The sequence below is a fragment of the Schistocerca gregaria genome, chromosome 5 (genome assembly GCF_023897955.1).
Source record: "Schistocerca gregaria isolate iqSchGreg1 chromosome 5, iqSchGreg1.2, whole genome shotgun sequence".
In the NCBI taxonomy this organism is placed as follows: domain Eukaryota; kingdom Metazoa; phylum Arthropoda; class Insecta; order Orthoptera; family Acrididae; genus Schistocerca; species Schistocerca gregaria.
Genome location: NC_064924.1, coordinates 247,844,930 through 247,864,888, shown reverse-complemented (window position 1 = coordinate 247,864,888; position 19,959 = coordinate 247,844,930).

The window sequence follows — 19,959 nt, the reverse complement described above, 5'->3', positions numbered from 1 at the left end:
TGCGTTCCCATGTTCATATATATTTTGAAGTTGTAGTGATCCTCTACTCAGTTCGCTCTCAGTTGATCTTAGACCGCTGATGCTATGGTGTTCAATACCACTTACAGAAACGTTACTTTAAAGTGGGTGTGTGTACCAAATTTCATTCTGTAGAAGTTGTATTTATCTTGTATGATTCACGTAACAGGCATTAGTTGCCAAAACACTATCCTGAGGCCATAAACAGAGACAGTTCTGTAGGTAGCACGTTTTAAACACAACTAAGTCCTACTACTGTAGTGACTGGCAATGAAATCAAGTTCTTTTACGTACAGCAGATGTTCGTTTATCAGTCGAAACTGACAATTTAAATTATGATGTGCAATTAAGAAAACTAAAACTTGTACAGAATGGAATTGGAATTTTCCGTTGACTGTGTTTAGTCCTATTTTGTATTCTTGCTTATGAAGTTCTGTGTTTTGTTCTTTGCCACGATCCAGTGAGTCATTAATTAACGTCAAATTCCTTACAAAAGCTAGACAGCCTGTGGTAATTTTATTTGGCTTTCTTCCTAACTGAACAGCCTTAGCAGTATTGGATTAACTCCATTCTCTCACTGCCTTGAGACGTTAAATTGATTTTCTACGTTGTATTTGTTGAAGTTCCTACTGCAATTTCTGTTGCTTTATTATCGAGACCGATTTGCTTATAATATTAATTAGAGCATTTCTATCAATTGACTCATATGCCTCTTTAAAGTCTACAAAATTTATCATATATTTCAAATTTCTTATTTTCCTGATTTCTATTGTTTTCTTTACCTTTATTATTTGCTCTGCATCAGATCTTCCTTTCTTATATGCAGCTTCGTATTCTTCTAGTTAATAGTCGAATATTCGTACACCTTTCTCAAAAACTGTCAAGGACAAGACCTTATACTTCACTGGCAAGAGGAAGATTCCTCTATAATGATTAGGATCCATTTTCTTCCCATTTTTCTGCAACGGATGTGCCGACGTCCATTCTGAGTGAGGATAAGCTCTTTGTGGTTCGAGTTTCATTAATGATCTCTGCTAGACATATAATAATGATGTGACTAGAGTGTTCCCACAATTCGGCAAGTATATTGTCTTAATGGTGCTTTGTAATTTTTAAGTTGTTTGAAGCTTTCTCCGATTTCCTCTACTGTCGTTCGGATCTGGTTGCATTTGTATCACGTTATGAAAATGAAATTTCCTTTGTGCGGATCGTAGTTGTGTAGAAGTCCGCTAGTGTTCGGCAGTTCTCAGCTTTATTACATGCGTGTTCTGTATTTTTGGATCTGTAAACTTTAAATGTCGTAAGGTGTGCTTTTTTAAACTATTTTTAATTTTTGTACAAAAAGTCTCTAGAGCTGAGGTGATAAAAATATGACAGCTGAGTTAGATGATCTTTTATAAGTTCTACTCTGATCATTTTGAGACCTATTGATGCACGTTTTCTCGCTTCCATAAACTATTTTCTGTTCTTATCATTTTTATTTGCCTTCAAGATATTGCAAGCTCGTTGTATCTATTTAGGTGCATTTTTTTCCAAATATATTTCGTAATCATTTCCTCCAGGTAACTTCCGTATGAAACATTTTTTTGGGTTGAAATTCTAAGCAGTGATATAACTTTGAATTTAATTACAGACATGTAGCGGTCTAAAGTGGCACTCTTAGCAACTTTTACAACGAGACACTCCATTGCAGAGAGCCTGCTTATAACAACGTCATCGAGCTGTTTTTCACCACAAATCGGATTTGATGATACCTATTTAGTTTTCTCTATCGGAAGTTTGTTTGAAGAATGTAGACTACAGTACTGTGTTATGCTTCTTGCGTGTGTTTCAGTGCCTTTTCCCATTTGTGTTTGTTCTTTTATGTACAGGGAATTTTTCTGATGTGAATCTGCACTGATGTTCTTTGTTTCTGATGTCTGCTAGTTGTAACACTATGGTTTTGGATGGACTGTGATGAAGGTCATTTGACATAGTTTGCTATAAGGTTTCTGATATGGTTTTGTTTACAATGAAAACTGTTGCAAATTGGGATACATCCTTCCTCACTCTTGTTACTGGCTTTCCCTTAAATCCCCTGAAGTGATTTTCATCAATAAATCTTGTTATGTGCAGTGCTTTCGTCACTAACTTTTTTTCTTTCGAGTATTTATTAAAGTTATAAGTTTTGCTGTTTTTAAGAGTGCGTTTACATTAAAAATGGTAATTTATGTTTGACGTTATGAGTTTTTTTGTTCAAGCCAGGTTGCACACTGCTCCGACTCATTCTTTCTACAGAGCCGTTGGCCCCAAAGCTCCGAATGACTGCATCTTATTTCCATAGAAACAGGTTTGGCGCTTCCTGGTGTAAAATCACTTACATAGTACATCTCAACTGCCGACTGCTTGTTGATTCAGGGGAACAAGTCCCATAAAGAGTATATATTTCCAGCAGCACCTCCGGTGAACAGACACTGACCACTTTGTCACTTGTTGCAAGTCAGACGCATTGTGGATATTTTCTTGAATTGCTTATTCCTCTAGTTCCGCCGTTCCATGGGTTCAGCGATAACTACAGTTAGTATTACTGTTCGTTTCCGAAGAATAACAATTCGTTGCAGGATTACAGACATTTGGAGAAAGCTTTGAAATGAGAAACGAAAGATAATCTCGAGGGCGGAATGCAGCATGAGTAAACTTCTAGTCTGCTCGAGAACTGTCTTATTCAAGAGCCTCGTAAAACGTTGAAACTCGATTTTTCGAAACGTTTGAAGAGCGCATCGTATTGCACCTGCACTCGTTACATCTAAGTGCGCTCTAGAACCGTGAGAAATTGGAGACCCGTTATGTGCATGCGTCTCTTCTTGCAAGGAGAGCAGGGCAAGTGCCATCGCCCGATTTCCAGGATCTTCGCTCAGTTGAAGAGAAACCAAAACAAGCGATCACGTGTCTCAGTTTATCAGCACATACTCGACCGTTTATGGAAAAACGACGGTCAAAATTTTCTAAGAATTTTCGAGAGGATTCATGTGCCTCTTACAGCGCGTCATCCTCTGATGAAGTGGTGGCACAGTGGTTATCATAGCGGCATTTTTTTTTTAATTTTGTGCCCCGTTTTCAAAACCCGATTATTGTTTTATGTATTTTATTATATTTTTATTGTTTTCATTTATCTACCCATTTCCGTAGAGAGTTAGTTCACGAATGTTTCTTATCAAATTAGGGTTTACATGGCTAAAATTACAACTGAATTTCATAGTATGTGTGTCACACACACACACACACACACACACACACACACACACACACACACACACACACACACACACATATATATATATATATATATATATATATATATATGTGTGTGTGTGTGTGTGTGTGTGTGTGAGGGTGTGTGTGGTTTGCTGAGTCATTCGTTACAATCTTTTTAAACTCTGGTATCGTGATACTTCATTCTCATATAAATTCTTATATTAACTCTTATATTTTATTCATATGTTTATTCATATTTATTTTACTCATAACACCGATATTCCGAACACCCCTAGCATCGCACGAGGTCAGGCTTCTCACAATGACACGTCTTCGTTTCAGTCTCACTCAGGAAGGAAACGTCGATAGCATTACATTTCACGAGTTATAAATAATTTCGCGGCAAACCATGCGTAAAGAAAAACGGCGCTTGTAGTTGATTGTGAATCAAGATACAATACAGGAATTTCACCGAGTACAATACCAGATAGCCGGCCGTTGTGGCCGAGTAGTTCTAGGCACTTCAATCCGGAACCGCACTGCTGCTACAGTCACAGGTTCGAATCCTGCCTCGGGAATAGATGTGTGTGATGTCCTTAGGTTAGTTAGGCTCAAGTAGTTCTAAGTCTAGTGGACTGATGATCTCAGATGGTAAGTCCCATAATGCTGAGAGCCAACGCCAGTTAATTTTCTCATTCTCTTTTTCATACTTGTTATAAATTCATGCTGCTGACGTATAATTATTAGGCCAATAAGAACAACGTAATATAAATACACACTGGAAAACATTCGTGTGATAGTCTCCTATAGACGTGGATGTATAAATGGAAAACAATAATAAAAGTAGTATTCGGGTTTCAGATATGGTGCGCGAAGTTAAGAAGCCGCGACGCTAACCACTATGTAACCATCTCGTCTGATGTCATCACGCGGTAAAAGACTGACAGATACTTTAAAAATACCTCAAACCCCTTGTGTGTTTTTCAAAAGTGGTCGAGTATCCGCAGATAAGCCGAAACACGTGTCAGATAATTTTGACCCCTCTTCCTATGAACGAAATTTTGCCAAAAACGGGTTATGGCACTTGTCGTGTTCTCGTTAGAGCAGCACATCGTGGATCTGCTAAGGTTGTGGCAGAGTAGTCGTGCAGCTACTGTGCACCGGGGGCAAACGCGTCGCTGCTGCCACCGTGTCTGGCTGCACCGCACGTCTCCGGCTACTACCGGAACTAATGCCCGCCGGCCAGCATGCCCTCATGGCGGCCGTAAATCTTGCACGGACAGCGCGTAAGAAGAAGAGGCCCGCGTCAGCAGCTGCCGCCGTAATGCCAGGGCGGGCTGCAGCGCCACGCAGCCCAGCGGCCTATTTAAAAGAACACGTGGCTACGATCACCATCACAGCCACCTCAGCACGCGGGGAAGAGTCTGCACATGCTCCCTCATGAGCTCCAGTTCACTCTTATGCCCGTGGTTATAGTCCGCAGACTGTTTTGGTTCAGATCCCCAACTCAGTTTTTCCGTGCGAAAGCCCTTTCGTCTCTAAATGAGTCGTACAAGCTGCATCCATTTGAAACTGCCACCGGCAGTCAAAGTTAGGTCTCCAAAAATGGTTCAAATGGCTCTGAGCACTATGGGACTTAACATCTGTGGTCATCAGTCCCCTAGAACTTAGAACTACTTAAACCTAACTAACCTAAGGACATCACACACATCCATTCCCGAGTCAGGATTCGAACCTGCGACCGTAGCAGTCACGCGGTTCCGGACTGAGCGCCTAGAACCGCTAGACCACCGCGGCCGGCGTTAGGTCTCTCTCCTTAGTTTTACCCTCCACCGTATCTTCCATTAGCTAACTGACGATTCCTTGATGCATTCCTTGGTGATCCGATGGCAGGGTGCGGGTATGGCGAATTCCTGGTGAACGTCATCTGCCAGTGTGTGTAGTGCCAACAGTAAAATTCGAAGGCCATGGTGTTATGGCGTGGTTGTGTTTTTCATGAAGGATGCTTGCACCCTTTTTTTTTTTTTTTTTTTGCTTGGCGCTGTAACAGCACAGGCCTACATTGATGTTTTAAGCACCTTTTTGCTCCGCACTGTTGAAGAGTAATTCGGGGATTGTGATTGCATATTTCAACACGATAGAGCACCTGTTCATGATACACGGCCTGTGACGGAGTGGTTACACGACAGTAACATCCCTGTAATGGATTGGCTGCACGGAGTCGTGACCTGTATCCTATAGAATGTTTTGGAACGCCGACTTCGTGCCAGACGTCACCGACCGACATCGATACCTCTCCTAAGTGCCGAACTCCATGAAGAATGGGCCTCCATTCCCCAAGAAACATTCCAGCACTTGGTTGAACGTATGCCTGCGAGAGTGGAAGCTGTCATCAAGGCAAAGGGTGAGCCAACACCATATTGAATTCCCGCATTACCGATAGAGGGCGCCACGAACGTCTAAGTCATTTTCAGCCAGTTGTCCGGATACTTTTGATCACATAGTGTATTACTTCCGTGTAAGGCTGTACTACAGACAAGTACATTCAATAAGGATTTCATAGTACTGAAAAAGATTTCGATGTTAACAAATTTCTCTTTTTAAGAAACGCTTTTCTTGCTATAGCCTGTCTTCACTTATATCCTGTCTACTTCATCTATCTCATCGACCAGTTCTCGTGCCGCCTTTCCTAGTCTACGAGGAACGCTCAATAAGTAATGCAACACATTTCCATTCTTGTTCCATTTCGGTTGAGAAAAAGCGTTTTTTGTAGTGGGAAATCGTGGAACATTTCCGCTTGAGCCACAACAATTTCATGGATTTTCATTGGTGTTGTCACTGTAAGTAGCTTTCAAAATGCCGTCTGTAACGGGCTTACGTTCCACGCAAAGGGCTGTCACTGAATTTGTTTTGACCGCATACCACAGTACCGCAGATAGTCACAGACGCTTTCAGGATGTCTACGGAGATCTGACGGTCAGTAGTTAGACGAGGCGTGTGTCGTCATAGCAACAAGCTCACGCAGACCTCTGCGATATCCTGCGTGCTGGCCCGGCGCACACAACTGTGACGCCTGCAAAGTTGGAACGTGAGGACGGTCTCATTTGAGGTGATCGACAAATCACAATTAAATATCTCGCTTCTCAACTGGATCTCTGTCGGTAGTGCTGACACTTTCGTCCACCATTTGGGATACTTGAAGGTTCCTCGCCGCCTAACAGATGACACTAAAGAGCAACGAAAGACCCTCTATGATGAACTGCTTGTGCGTCACGAGCCTGACCATGACATTTTGTTGCCAAACATCGTCACAGGCGATGAAACAAGGGTTCATTACTTCAAATCGGAAACAAAACGGAGCGGTGTCGCACCACCTCTCCTCCGAAAAAAAGAATTCAGGGCCACACCGACAGGCGGTAATGCCATGGTTCATCAATCTGAGGTTACTGATGGAAAAAGTCGACCAGAAGCCATACAGGCTATCCCAGAACGGTGTCCTAAGGCTACCGCATTGAGCGGATATTACGTTAAAAAACAAGTTTTTGAAGGAAAAAAGAGTAGGAAATGATGTGGAATAGAACGAACCTACTTTCAGAATAAAGTGTTGCATTAGGTATCGAACACACATCGTAAATTCTTCAGCAATGCGTGATTTAATTTGACTACTATTCACCATGTGTTAGTATTGTTAATGTTCACCTAATAACGTCTTTCCAAGACACTATCCATTCCGTTCAACAGCTATTCCACGTTCTTTACCGTCGTTGGGGGATTTAAAATGTCATGGGCAAAACTTAAAACTTTTATCTGCTGTCGCTAAACTTTAATTTAATTTACCAATTCGCCATTGGTTTGCGTTACTGCTTGCTCAGTGACATCGGTGATACATTATAATCCAATATCACTCCCTTCTCAACTACTGCCATTCACACTTCGACACTTCAAACTGGTGTATGACTCCTGCACACGTTTCAGTTAAGTTTTCGCGAATGACAGAGGACGTGTTTCTATAACATGCAACGAGTAGAAAGGAAATTTTAATGATCTGAAGATGATTACTCAAGTAGTTGATACCGATCACCGTTTTAAGATAAATAAATTTCACACTATTTAGAACACGCATTTGTAAATATCTGGTCAGGAAATGGCATATCGCACACCTGAAGAGCAAAGAGCGACTCGTAGCTTTTTGCTCTGTGATCGCTAGCCCTGTTATTATGGCGCCAGCTTTCAGCCGGCTAGCGTCACTGCTTCCAAACGTCTTCCTCAACTGTCACGCGTGTTCTTTACTACCTTTAGGCACTTTTCTCAACGTCATGTGAGAATTCCCTGTGGTGAAACATTACGTTTTCCATCACAGCTTGTCTTTCTCATCTTATTCTGCACCCTTCATGTAAGCCATCATTATTATGAAGAACCCCCTCCCCAACCCAAATTGGTGTCATCCCATTAGTAACTCAGACTACAGCGGGTATCGATAGGTCCGGCATCCCAGAGGTGCTTAAATTTGCCGGTAGGGAACTCGCTTCACTGGCCAAAATGGGAGACCATGTCCCATGTAAGTGGTCCCAGCTTGGGGACAGCATCTGAAGTTGCTCCCTGCTGTATGAAATGTTTAGTCAATCATCGTGTTACCCTGTTTTGTTGTTGAACAGTCAGGGTTCCACTAGTGGTAGTACGCAGCCATCTACGATGCTAGTTCTATTTACGGCATACGTATACGTATAATTCTTGGACAGAAAACGTACATTCTAAGAAATCGCGAAGGCTACTCCATAATATATTAAGTAATCTGATACCTCTTTTTATCCTGGTCAGTTAGAGGTTTTCTTCATACAGCTTCTCCTGTTCGTTTTGCAACGAATCTGTAGCGAGAATCATGCTGTTTTCAAAGGTAGTTAGCTACTTTCTACCGAAAATCATCCATTACCCGTAAATGCACTTTTACCACAGCATATTGAGAAGCAGAGGGAGATTAACAAAGAGGTACATATTGATTTTATAGATTAGAAAGTGGTTTAAACTTCATTTACTGTCGAATCACGATTTAAGAACTGCGTGCATTGTCATGGGGAGGCTTGTGTCACACTTAAATGATGTTGCTTGAGTTTACCGGGCTACAGGAAGCTGGGATTGTTTCTGGCTATGTACACAAAACGCAGATTTGTCGACTATGAAGATCTGGATCACAAGTATAGAAAGTTAAATTACCATCAGCTTTTTTTGATACAATCTTCATCGTAAACTAAGTTGATACCTGGCGCCAAGACAGTTGTGCAATTTATCTGTTGTTCTGGTCAGCACTGTAAACAGAAACATTATATCTCAACATCACAGTTGCGTGATCGATATATATTCTTCGTAAGTGATCTTAGAAAGTATCACAACTTTTTTTTTACTCATCATTGTTCTGACTGATTCGATGCGGCCAGGCACTAATTCCCCTCCCATACCAACCTTTCATCTCTGAGTACCACTTTCATCCTACATCCTCAATTATATTTCATTTGCTGGATGTATCGCCATGTCTGACTTCCTGTCTCTGACCACTGGTACCATGAAAGTTATTTCCTGATGTCTTAACAGATGTCCTATCATCCTGTCCCTTATAGAGTGTTCCTTGCTGATTCTACGTCATCAGTCAACCTAATTTTCACATCTCAAATGCTTCTATTCTCCTCCTTTTTGGTTTTCTCACAGTCCATGCTACATTACCACAAAAAGCTGTACTTCAGACGTACATTTCAGAAATTTCTTCCTCAAATTATGACGTATGTTTGATGCTAGTAGACTTCTCTTCACCAGGAACGTCCTCTTTGTCACTGCTAGTCTGCTTTTTATACCCTACTTGCTGCGTCCGTAACGTGTTATATTGCTGCCTCGGTATCAGGATTCACTTCATTTACTTCGTGATCACCAATTATGATATTAAGTTTCTAGCGGTTCTCGTTTCTGCTACTTCTCGTTACTTTCGTCTCTATTCGATTTATTCTCAGTCCATATCATGTACTCATGAGACTTCATTCCATTCAGCAGATCCTATAATTCTTCTTCACTTACACTGAGGATAGCAATGTCATCATCGAATCTTATCATTGACATCTTCTCACCTTGAATTTTAATTCCATTCTTGAACCTTTCTTTTATTTCCGTCATTGTTTCTTCGTTGTACAGATTGAACAGTAGGGGCGCAAGAATACAACCGTGTCATACATTCATTTTAACCTAAGGTCATCGTCCTTGGTCTTCCACTCTCAGCGTTCCCTCTAGGTTCTTATAAATATTGTATATTACCCTTCATTCCCTATAGATAACTCCTAGTTTTCACAGAATTCCGAACATCTTGCAGCATTTGACACTGTCAAACAGCTTTTCCAGGTCGGCAGTTCCTATAAAAGTATCTTGATTTGTCTTTAGTTTTGCTTTAGTTATGAACCTCAACTTCAGAACTGCCCCTCTGGAGCCCTTACCTTTCGTAAAGCAGAACTGATTCGTCATCTAACAGGAATTTTTTTTTGCCATTCTCTTGTATATTATTTTAGTCAGCAGTTTGGATGCATACTCTGTTATGCTTATCGTGCGATAATTCTCGCACGTGTAGGCTCTTGCGATCTTCGGAACCATGTGAATACGTTTTTCCGGAATTCAGATGACATATCGCCAGACTCGTGCATTCTGCACTTCAACCTAAATAGTCGATTAGTTGCCACTTCCCCCAACTCCTACCATAGAGTAATGAAATTTATATCGGTGTTTACCCTTAATACTACCTCGTTGCTCTGTCTGAACCAATCCCATAGGTTCACCAAATCGCCTAGCTCCTTCCACTCCAGTCAACCCTATCCACCACTCCTCCATCCATGTAGTCACTCACAGGTGCACGTTACATTTCCTTCAAGCATCGAAAATAGCACTCATCTCCTCAACTATCTTCATAAACAGATTTCTTGTCATCGATCATGTCCACCGCCATTCCACAGCAAGAGTGACTTCATGACGTATAGGTGTACATTCGAACAGTTGTAGAAATAGCCAGTATGTGGGGATTCTTAAAATAAGGGTACACTAGTTTCTATTACTTTAAATCATTCACATGTCTTCTTTGTGTGTTTTAAAGGTACAATGAGAATGTTTTTAATAAACATTTTTGGAACAGTGATCAAAAATTTTTAAAATTTTCCTTTTTAAAATTCAGTCTTGTTCACACCACGTATGTTACAAGAACATAGGCGACCGGTTTTGGTCATATCACATGACTATCATCAGACCTGTAATTTAATTTAGAATTAAAATATGACAAAATGGTTATAAGGATAAAATACAATAAGATGTGTTATACCCATGGCATCCTTCGAATATGGTGGGTGAAGCACTCTTCTCAGCTGCTGTGATGTCACCTGGTGCCAGCAAGTGACGAGCATAGACTAAAGTACGAAGATGCTCCACCTGCCTCTTCTCCCTCCACCTCACATCAACCAATCAGTATAAAATGGGTTCACATAATAGTCCAAACGTAAAAAAGTACAATAATAATATCATAAAAATAATTGTGCATAAAATATCTCTTTACAACTATGGAATTACATAAATATTGTATAAAGTATCAATTAAAAGCTTTAAAATAACTGTACAGACGATGTAAACTCAGTGTGCCCTCTATGTGTTAAGGTGGTACTACCACAATGGTTTCAAAGTCAAAGATGTTGTGGAGGTCTTTGGCATTGCGGCATCATATCGATATGTGAGCTGTGACTCGACTGCAAGTATACATCTATGCCAGATTCAGTCTGTCTGTCTTATATTAACTTTATTTGGCACTGTAGATATATGTAAAGATGGAATGATCAGCTGCAGAGTGGTATGATATTACATGGATTTTTTAAAATGTCATAAAACTGATTTATTAAAAATGGAGTCATATTTCGTACTATTTCCAGTTGGAAGTTTAAAATTGTGATATTAATATTTATGTACTGTTCTAAGGTACATTTCTGCCATGGATATAACTGGGTCCTATGATTTTCTTAACAAAAGAGTACATATGTGTTCATAGAATTTCGTCAAAGAGATAATAAAATGTTTTCACAAAAATCCAACAATGATAACGTGTTTATAACTGTGTTCATAACAAAACAAGTAAACAATTTTTACCTGGCAGAGTGTCAAAATTGTTCTAGACTGGGGAGAAACCACTCAAAGAATCGGTGAGCCGTAGCAGCTGCTACTGTTGCTATGCATCCGGCGACTGCAGCCGCGGCGCCCAGTGGCTGTGGAGGCGACGCCGTCGCGGTGGCTGCGCGCGCGCCGGACCACTGCGGTGACGTCATCGTCAAGGCGGCGGCATCCCCGCCCGCGTCATTGTTATTTTTAAGAACGCTCCGCCCGCCCAGCACTGCTGCCGGCACGTGGCGCCGGCGCAGGTAGCGCATCGAACGGTGATGCACCGCTGCCCCGCGTCCCGCCTTTTGTCAGCCGCGCCGGCCGTGTCGCCCTGCATCTGCACCTCCGCTCCGCGCTGTACCGAAGGCGCAACAACATCACAATTACCGAAGAAAACGAATCTTTTGCTATCGCGCTTTCGTCTTTCTCATCTGCAGTTAGTAATACAAATAAGTCACACGAGCACCGTTACTGATTTGACAATAACCCCATTAAATATGCATAGTAAAGGCCAGAGTAACTTATAAGTATACACTGTGAATCGTCTGAAAGATGCACCGCAAATGTTGCGTAATTGGTAGGTGTTATTGATGTGCGGTTCCCACAGAAGAAATCGATAGCAGGTGCTCGTATTGTTAGTCAGTATAAACAATAATTAGAAACCGTGACTCTTTTGAGAACAGACATTTTTTAAGTGGACAATGCCTACTGACACTAACAAATTTAAAGTAGGATAAATTTGAATGTCAGTGGTGTTTGTTGCAGTTCCCACACCGACACTTGTACAATACCTATAGCATCACACACTAAAAAAAGTGCATACATGAATTATGTGAATTTGAGCAGTAACGAGGCAACTGAAATCACAAGTTGTGTTCAAAATGACCACAGGTAACTCAACATACGCTTCCAGTCTGTTATGGAACGACTGCAGCACACATGTTAAAATTTCAACAGAAACGTCCGAGAATGCTGCTGTAATACGTCGTTGAACACAATCGGGTGTAGTTGGTATGTGATGTCGACATCAGTCTTTCACGTCTTTACAAAAATATTCAAAGTGAACGTGAGAAAAAAGATAAAATTTTAAATTTGAATTAGATCAAATCAGCATCAGTTAAGTCAAACCACTTCCTTAAAATCCCCTCTCACCATGCCCTATTCCTCTCCCTCTCCTCCCCTCCACTCCTCTTTCCTCTCCCTCCCCCCACTCTCTCCATCTTCCTCTGCCCCTCCCTCTCCCTGCCACCAATCCCACTGTTCTTCTCCCTCTCCCTTACCTCTCCAGCCTCCCTCTCCCTCTTCCATACCCTTTTGTTTCCCCTCTCCTTCTCCCACTCTCTCTTCCTCACCCCTTCCTTCCACACCGCCAAACTCCTTCTCGCTCTCTCTACCCTTCCCACTCCCACTCCCCTTCCAATTCTCCTGTTTTCTCAATCTCCACTCTCCCACTCTTTCACTCAAAGAGAGAGAGAGAGGGGGGGGGGGGGTGAAGATTAAAGTCAATGGGTTCGTCAGTTTTAAAGCAATCAGAGAAAGGAAAATGACGTCAGAAGCTGTACAGAACGACTGAAAAGTTACACAGGTTGCTGAGTACACAAGACAAACATAAGGAATCCGCTGACATACAGACTCATATCATTTGCGAAATCGTTTTGGAACATATACTGTATTCGAATATTATGAACTATCTCGAAGGATTTAGGCACAAAATATCATTCTTCTGAAACCCGATTGCTCCAGATTTTCACTCTGGAGCGGAGTGTGCGCTGATATGAAACTTCCTGGCAAATTAAAACTGTGTGCCGGACGGAGACGCGAACTCGGGACCTTTGCCTTTCGCGTGCAAGTACTCTACCACCTTTTTATAAAAAAATTTTATTTTGTTCGATTTTGTTCGTTGTATCTGCTCGGGGCGTACGTTGTAAGACATCCGTTTAAGTTCGTTGTTGATCGATTAACTCAGTTTTTTTAATTACAGAGGGAGTTAGCCTTCTGACCGAACACTCTGTGCTACCGTTCCGGTAGCCATTACAATCGAAACCTGTCGTCAAACTGATTCCGTATTTCTATGCTTCAAGAAAGCTTTCTCATCATTCCTCATAAGCGACTTCTGAACAAATTGGGCGTCTCCGCTGCGCAACTGGATTTGTGATTTTCTGTCAGGAAGTTTACAGTTCGTAGTAACTGAGGGAATACCATCGAGTAAAAAAAGGTGACGCCTAGCGTTTCCCAGGGGAAGTGTAACAGACCCCTGCTTTTCCTAATCTGTATAAACGACTTACGAGGCAATCTGAGCAATCCTCTTAGATTGTTTACAGAACATGCTATGTCATCAGAAAATAAAAATCAATTGCAAAATGTTTTAAACAAAACACCTGAGTGGCAGGAAAAGTCGCAAATCACGAAAAACAATAAAAATTTTGAGGTAATCTGCATGAGTAATAAAGTTAATTCATTATTTTCCGTTACACGATAAATTACACAGACCTAAAGGCTACGGATTCAGCTAAATACCTTGCATTACAGTTACAAGTAACTTCAGTTCAACGATCTCATAGAACATGTGACGAAGGCGAAACAAAGAATGTGTTTCATTGGCAGAATACTTAGAAAATGCCAAAGAATCTGTCTACACTACGATTGTCTGTCCGATGCTGGAGGACTGCTGCACAATATGGAACCCTCAGCGGGTGGAAATGACGGAGGAGGTCGAAAGAGTTCAGAGAAGGGCAGCTCATTTTTTTTTTACCACAAAGTAATGCAGAGAGTAACCGCGATATGATACGCAAATTGTATTGGAAAAGCAAAACAAAGGCGCTTTTCGCTATGCCGAGATATTTTGAAATTTCTGTCAGCAACTTCATGACGCCCTTACCTGGAGAGAAATGATAATGGTAATAAAACAAGAGAAATTAGAGCTCGCACGGAAATATTTAAGCGGCCCTTTTCCCACGCATTGTTTGATATCGCAACTGTAGAGAAATAGTCTTAAGCTGTACATTTAAAACAGTACAACAGAAATCGTTGCTGGCTGATCACTGGACAATTGAAGTATGAGCCAGCCACTCTGGAGCAGACTAAAAACTCCAACCTAAGGATTTGAGATAGCGTCAGGACACTTCACAAAATTTTAAAAAAAGTGTTACACTCGTCACGTTATCCCTTTACAGCAGAGGGGACAGTCTCACTGTCTCACTGAAATTACTGTTTCCTCCCCCACCCCCTACCGGCCTCGTAAGAATGTAATACGCTCTCCATTAAAGTATAACTTACTGAAATATGCACGCCACATTCATCACAGACGGTTGGAACCTCTCACCGGAGCAGAAAGCCTCGAGTATCGGGGCATGTCTCACACGGAGACGAGAGAGTGGGACTTGGTCCCTCCAGGGCGACGAAGGAGAACGCCAGAGAGTACAGTGGGTATACACTACGGTGGCAAAATAAAACCTAAAAGCTTTCTTACACTTTCATACGAACCACACTAACCTACTGCTACGATCCTAGCACCAAGCCTCTGGGTTCCTTGGATGCTTATGGTCTTGCTTGCCGGAAAAGCACTGTAAATGCCTGAGTAGTATCGTAGTATCGTAGAATCGGTATCTAACAATTGTCGTACTAGCATGTCGCATGTTATACCCATGTACGAAAAATCCAGTGCGCTTTCCTAGAGCCTTATTACGAAATATCACGCCTTTCCAAACACTTATGTCCCATGATTTCCCATTGCATGTCCCTTCTTAATATTCCTCCCAATATTTTTTTCGAATATTATGTATTCGAAATGTTTACAACTAATCTTATAAACATACTCCACACGATTCGTTTTTTCTTTTATGTGCATAATACTACGTTTAGCCGAGAGCTGCCATTCATTAAAATGTCTGCGTGTTGTGTCCAACTCTTTCTGCTGTTCCTTTCGTTGGATTAACGACGATACTTTTCTGTACACAACAACATCATCACCGAACGATCGTACAGTGCTACAGTCGCTTACATGAGAAGATACAGTGTATGATAGCATCTTTGTTAGTGGTCACCGATGTTTATCAGTGTCGATCGAGTTACGGAAATCTACGAAGAGAGAATCTGCTTCTTCGCCTGCATCCATTGTTTCCGGGATTAATTGATGAGAATAGAGCAAGCTGTACATCACAAGAGAGATCTTTAAAAAACGTTTTGATTCTTTGAGAGGACCGTAATAATGTTCGAACTCACAATATACTCTAGGATACTGGAACTCACAGACGTCAGTGATATCGGCCTGTGATTCTGTGCATCCGACCTATTGCCCTTTTTATAAAGAGGAATTACCTACGCTCTTTTCCGTCAAGGTGAACTATTAGCTGTTGAAGAGATTGTCAATAAATATCTACTAGGAAAGTAACAAATTCTGTTGCTTATTCAACGTAGAATCTAACTGAAGCCTGGTGCCTAGTTTATGTTAAGTAGTGGTATGAACGAAGTGTGAGACTACAAAGTGTGAGACAGGGGGACAGTCTACATCGGAGAAGTAATGAAGGAAATAAAGGAAAAGTTGAATAGTGGGATTAAAATTCAGGGTGACAGGGTATCAGTGATGAGATTTTTTCATGAAATTGGTATCGTCATTGAAAGTGCTGCGACATGACAAACGTAAGTAGGTAATGGTATAGAGGTAAAGAGAAAGGGAATTTCTTTTCCTTGCTTGTTCTAGGAAATATTTCTTGTAAGACAGGGCGCTTTCTTACTATGAAACATGGCTATATAGTTTCGATTGCAACTAACAGTCTTGGAAAAACTTTAATTAACGCCTTAAAGCGCAATGATGAACCATTTTATCATTCTGACGTCTTAGAAATAAAGTGAAATTATTGTTTGTGTTTCTACTCTGGGCCGATAGGAAGAGCAGTGAAAGTTAGATTCAGAGAACATTTATTGGGCAAGTGAGGCGGTAACTTCCACGGCTCTAGTTCTGTTGAAGAATCTGATTCAATGTGCACACTCTCCAATTAAGTTGGAAGATATAGTTCTCTTGCGTAGGTAAGAAAAGGTTTAATATTGGACTTGCTAGAGAAATTGTGAATTTTTTAAGCAAGTTTTCGTTATAGGGACTTTGTTCTTGATTATCAATTACAGCTTAAAAATATAAACTTTTACGACTACCTGTTCTCAAATTAACATAGCTGCTGTATCAGGTTTCCTCAAAGGTGAAATCGGTCACCATCCCACACCACTCTGTTTGTTATTTGCACAGCTTCATATCCTTTGCTGTAACGTTCTTTTAATGCAGTGGTATTAAGGTATCAGGTGCGATTTGTGGTTGGCACCTTGTCTTACGTGAGGGCCACATGAGCATACGTTTCCTGCTGGATTGTCGGTTCTGACCTGTTATTTGTCTATTTGTGTGTATTATGCACGTCTGCCTTAGATTTTACGAACCCATTTTACTGTTAATTAGACCTTATGGATATGCTACATTTGTTTGGATCGTTTTACTGTTGACTAAGCCTTGGTTTCTTTTTTTACACAATATGTGACATTTAATTTTTTTTGCTGTAATTTTTCATATATCTTTTTGCTGCATATGTAACTTCCATGTACTGATTGTAATATATCCTGTTTTTAGGTGTTATTACTTCTTCTGAAGAAGACTTGTTTATCTGAGTCGAAACATAGACAGAGGTTTGAATATACTTTAGGCGTGCAGCTTGTTGACTATATGATTCCCATTGTAGACATAAGTAGCACTGTACCGAAAGAAGGGAGAAAAGGCCTAGGTGAGACTGGAAACACGTGGGGCAAGTGCCGAACCACTGACGCATTGTCAGTTGTGTTCAGCACCCAGTAATGTGAGAGGACCTGGCAGTAATATGTGTGATCCATTGCTCGCCTCGCCTCGGGCGGAAGTGTGCGAGATGGTGTTAATACGTGACCTAACGCCGTAAGGTGTCCTTGGGGACGCGTAATTAGCAAAAGAGACAACACATCCGCAAAGTGAGGTATTTGCAATCAGAAACGAAGACAACATTGTCCAGTACAGTGATAACTCAGAGATGCCTGAGAAGATAAGCATACGGTGACCCCTCACTGGAGCAGTAGCGGAAGGAGTTAAGAAAAGAAAATGTCGGGTTGTGATTTGGAAGTGATGGAAGTCTCGATGCATTTTTACTGAAAACTGGTGGATAGTGTCAGTTAAGGGCATCTCATTAACTCTAGCGTGTGGAGAGAAAAAGAAACGTATGGAAAAGTAGGTTTTCATGTCGCTAAGCAACAGAAGATCACACTTTCAAGTGAATGCAGCTATCGGCGAGGTGTTAATCAATTTAGAAATCGACAATCATTTATATTGAGGCGAGCCCCTTTCTTGGATGGGGCAAGAAATATGTGTTTATTTATTTATTTGATTTATTTATTAAGATGCAGTCGCTTTAAGAGAAAATGTCGTGACGGACGCATTAATTCTGTAACATATACGGAGGGAAAAGAAATTTTTATCGGTTGGCAGCGGAACGTTAAAAGCTATTTATTACAGCTATTATTAGAGGTCAGTTAACAATCCGTGGGTCGCGATTGTGGTTCTAAGCACCTGACCCAAGAAGAGGTATCAGACAGACTTGTAGCGACTGATCGTGGATTAGAGAGACTCGCACGTGCACTTACAGGGTTTATAGGGCCAGAGGCTGTTAATGAGTAGCCTCCCTTGATACCACATGCTGTTCATGGGAGCCACCCACACATGTCAGTATCGTCATCTTCACGTTTCAATTCACGAGAATGCACCAGGAGCACCATGTTGTTGGTAGAGAGGCTATTTTCTTGCAACGTTGTACAGTAAAAGCTCATTTAAACATGTTAAGATTAGCTTGTTTGTTAGAATTTAAGGGTTGGTTACCATACCTTAAGCATACAGAGTTAGGTACATGTATCGGTTCTTTTGTGATTGAAAGAGTTCCTTCTTAGCCCCTTTCTTTTACCTGGAATGCTAAATTTGCATTCAATTAGTCTAGTAGATTACTCTTCTGTCGTTCGTTTTGTGTAACGCATAACTGGAAGAAGGGTTGCGTAGGGAAGCCTTGATTATTGGTTTTATTTTTCTGTGTTTCACATCAGCAATCTGTCTTATCGTTTCTCTATAGTACCCATTTGCATAAGTTCTATAATTAGTAGATGAGTGAGTAATTGTAGCTGCACATTTAACTAGAGAATCAAAAAAGCTTTGTCCATTTCTTTGTTAGTAGAGGCTGGATAAACATCCGTTGGTGGTAAGGGACAACGTACGTCCTCCTTGCGGCTGACCAACTAAAAACCAACGCAGGAAGCTGTGAATATTTCCATTTCTTTCTGTTTAAACTGTGTCCGTAAACTTCAATGGCAACAAGGCGTCGACCCTTTTGGAAGTTTCCTTGCTCTCAGCCGACTGAGTGGCTGGTGACTCCTGAGCATTTTGTCGATTGGCTGTTCATACGATGGCTAACGTAGACTTCTCAAAAGTTGGTAGACTTTCACTCAGTCTGTGTCGACGTATGGAGCAAGAAGTGGTGTTACGAGTTCATCTAATATTTGTTTTCGGTAAGGATCCATTAATTAATACGAACTCTAATTCAAATAATCATAACTTTATTTAAATTTAACCACTAGGTGAATAAATCCCCTTTGCTGACGTGTGAAATCACGGTTTTCCTAGATCTGTTGCTTTTCTGTTTGCAAGTTATGATTGTGATTCCATCGATAAAATTCTCATCGTAACGACTAATAAAGAGCTTTCGTAATTGGGCGGAACGGACAACTGGATCGATATCAGAATACGTGCGTGACGATTTCTACCAATTTTTCTGTGGTTCTGGTGGCTCGAAGTTAAGTTGACGGCTCACCCATAATAATATCATGCACTAGTACCTCACTGTTGTAGGTGAAATGTCGGTAGTTTGGGATTTCTCACAGGTATCCGAATTTTGTTCAGCATGGTGAACTTAGCTTATGTCCCTCTTTCATTCACCTGAAACGACGTTAGTTATAGGCATACGAAGCCTCTTTACCTTTCTCCTGTAGTTTCTTGCTGGTTCGTGAAAATGCTTGGAGGTTATGAATGTTAGAGCTTATTGCCTTTCGAAAGGCATTTACGAATAACCTCGTCTAGGTAAAGATCCCTAGCTGATGATGATATTTATTGCGAAAACCACCCCGCTTTTAGGATCCATATCAGTACGATTGTTCTGTTTTTAGAGGTTAATAAAGGAGAGCTTACGAAATAATAAATGGAACACAATTTAGTTTTCGTTTTCCCGCAATGTGCACTCCATCACCGTCCCATGTCAGTCGTTAGATAAATGACAATAGCATTCCTTTCTTGGGATTACTGTAGGCTTCATGTAATCCAGTTTTTAGGCAGCTGTGTAGAAATCATGACACATGTTTCCTTTGCGCAGTAGGTAGAATTTAATAGGCCATATTGTTTTAACGACGTCACACTACAGTTCAGTGAATAGAATCAGGATATAGGAAGGCTCTCCCTACTGTCAACATATCAAGAAGGGATTGCGAAGCCGCGGCCTTTTTCAGGCA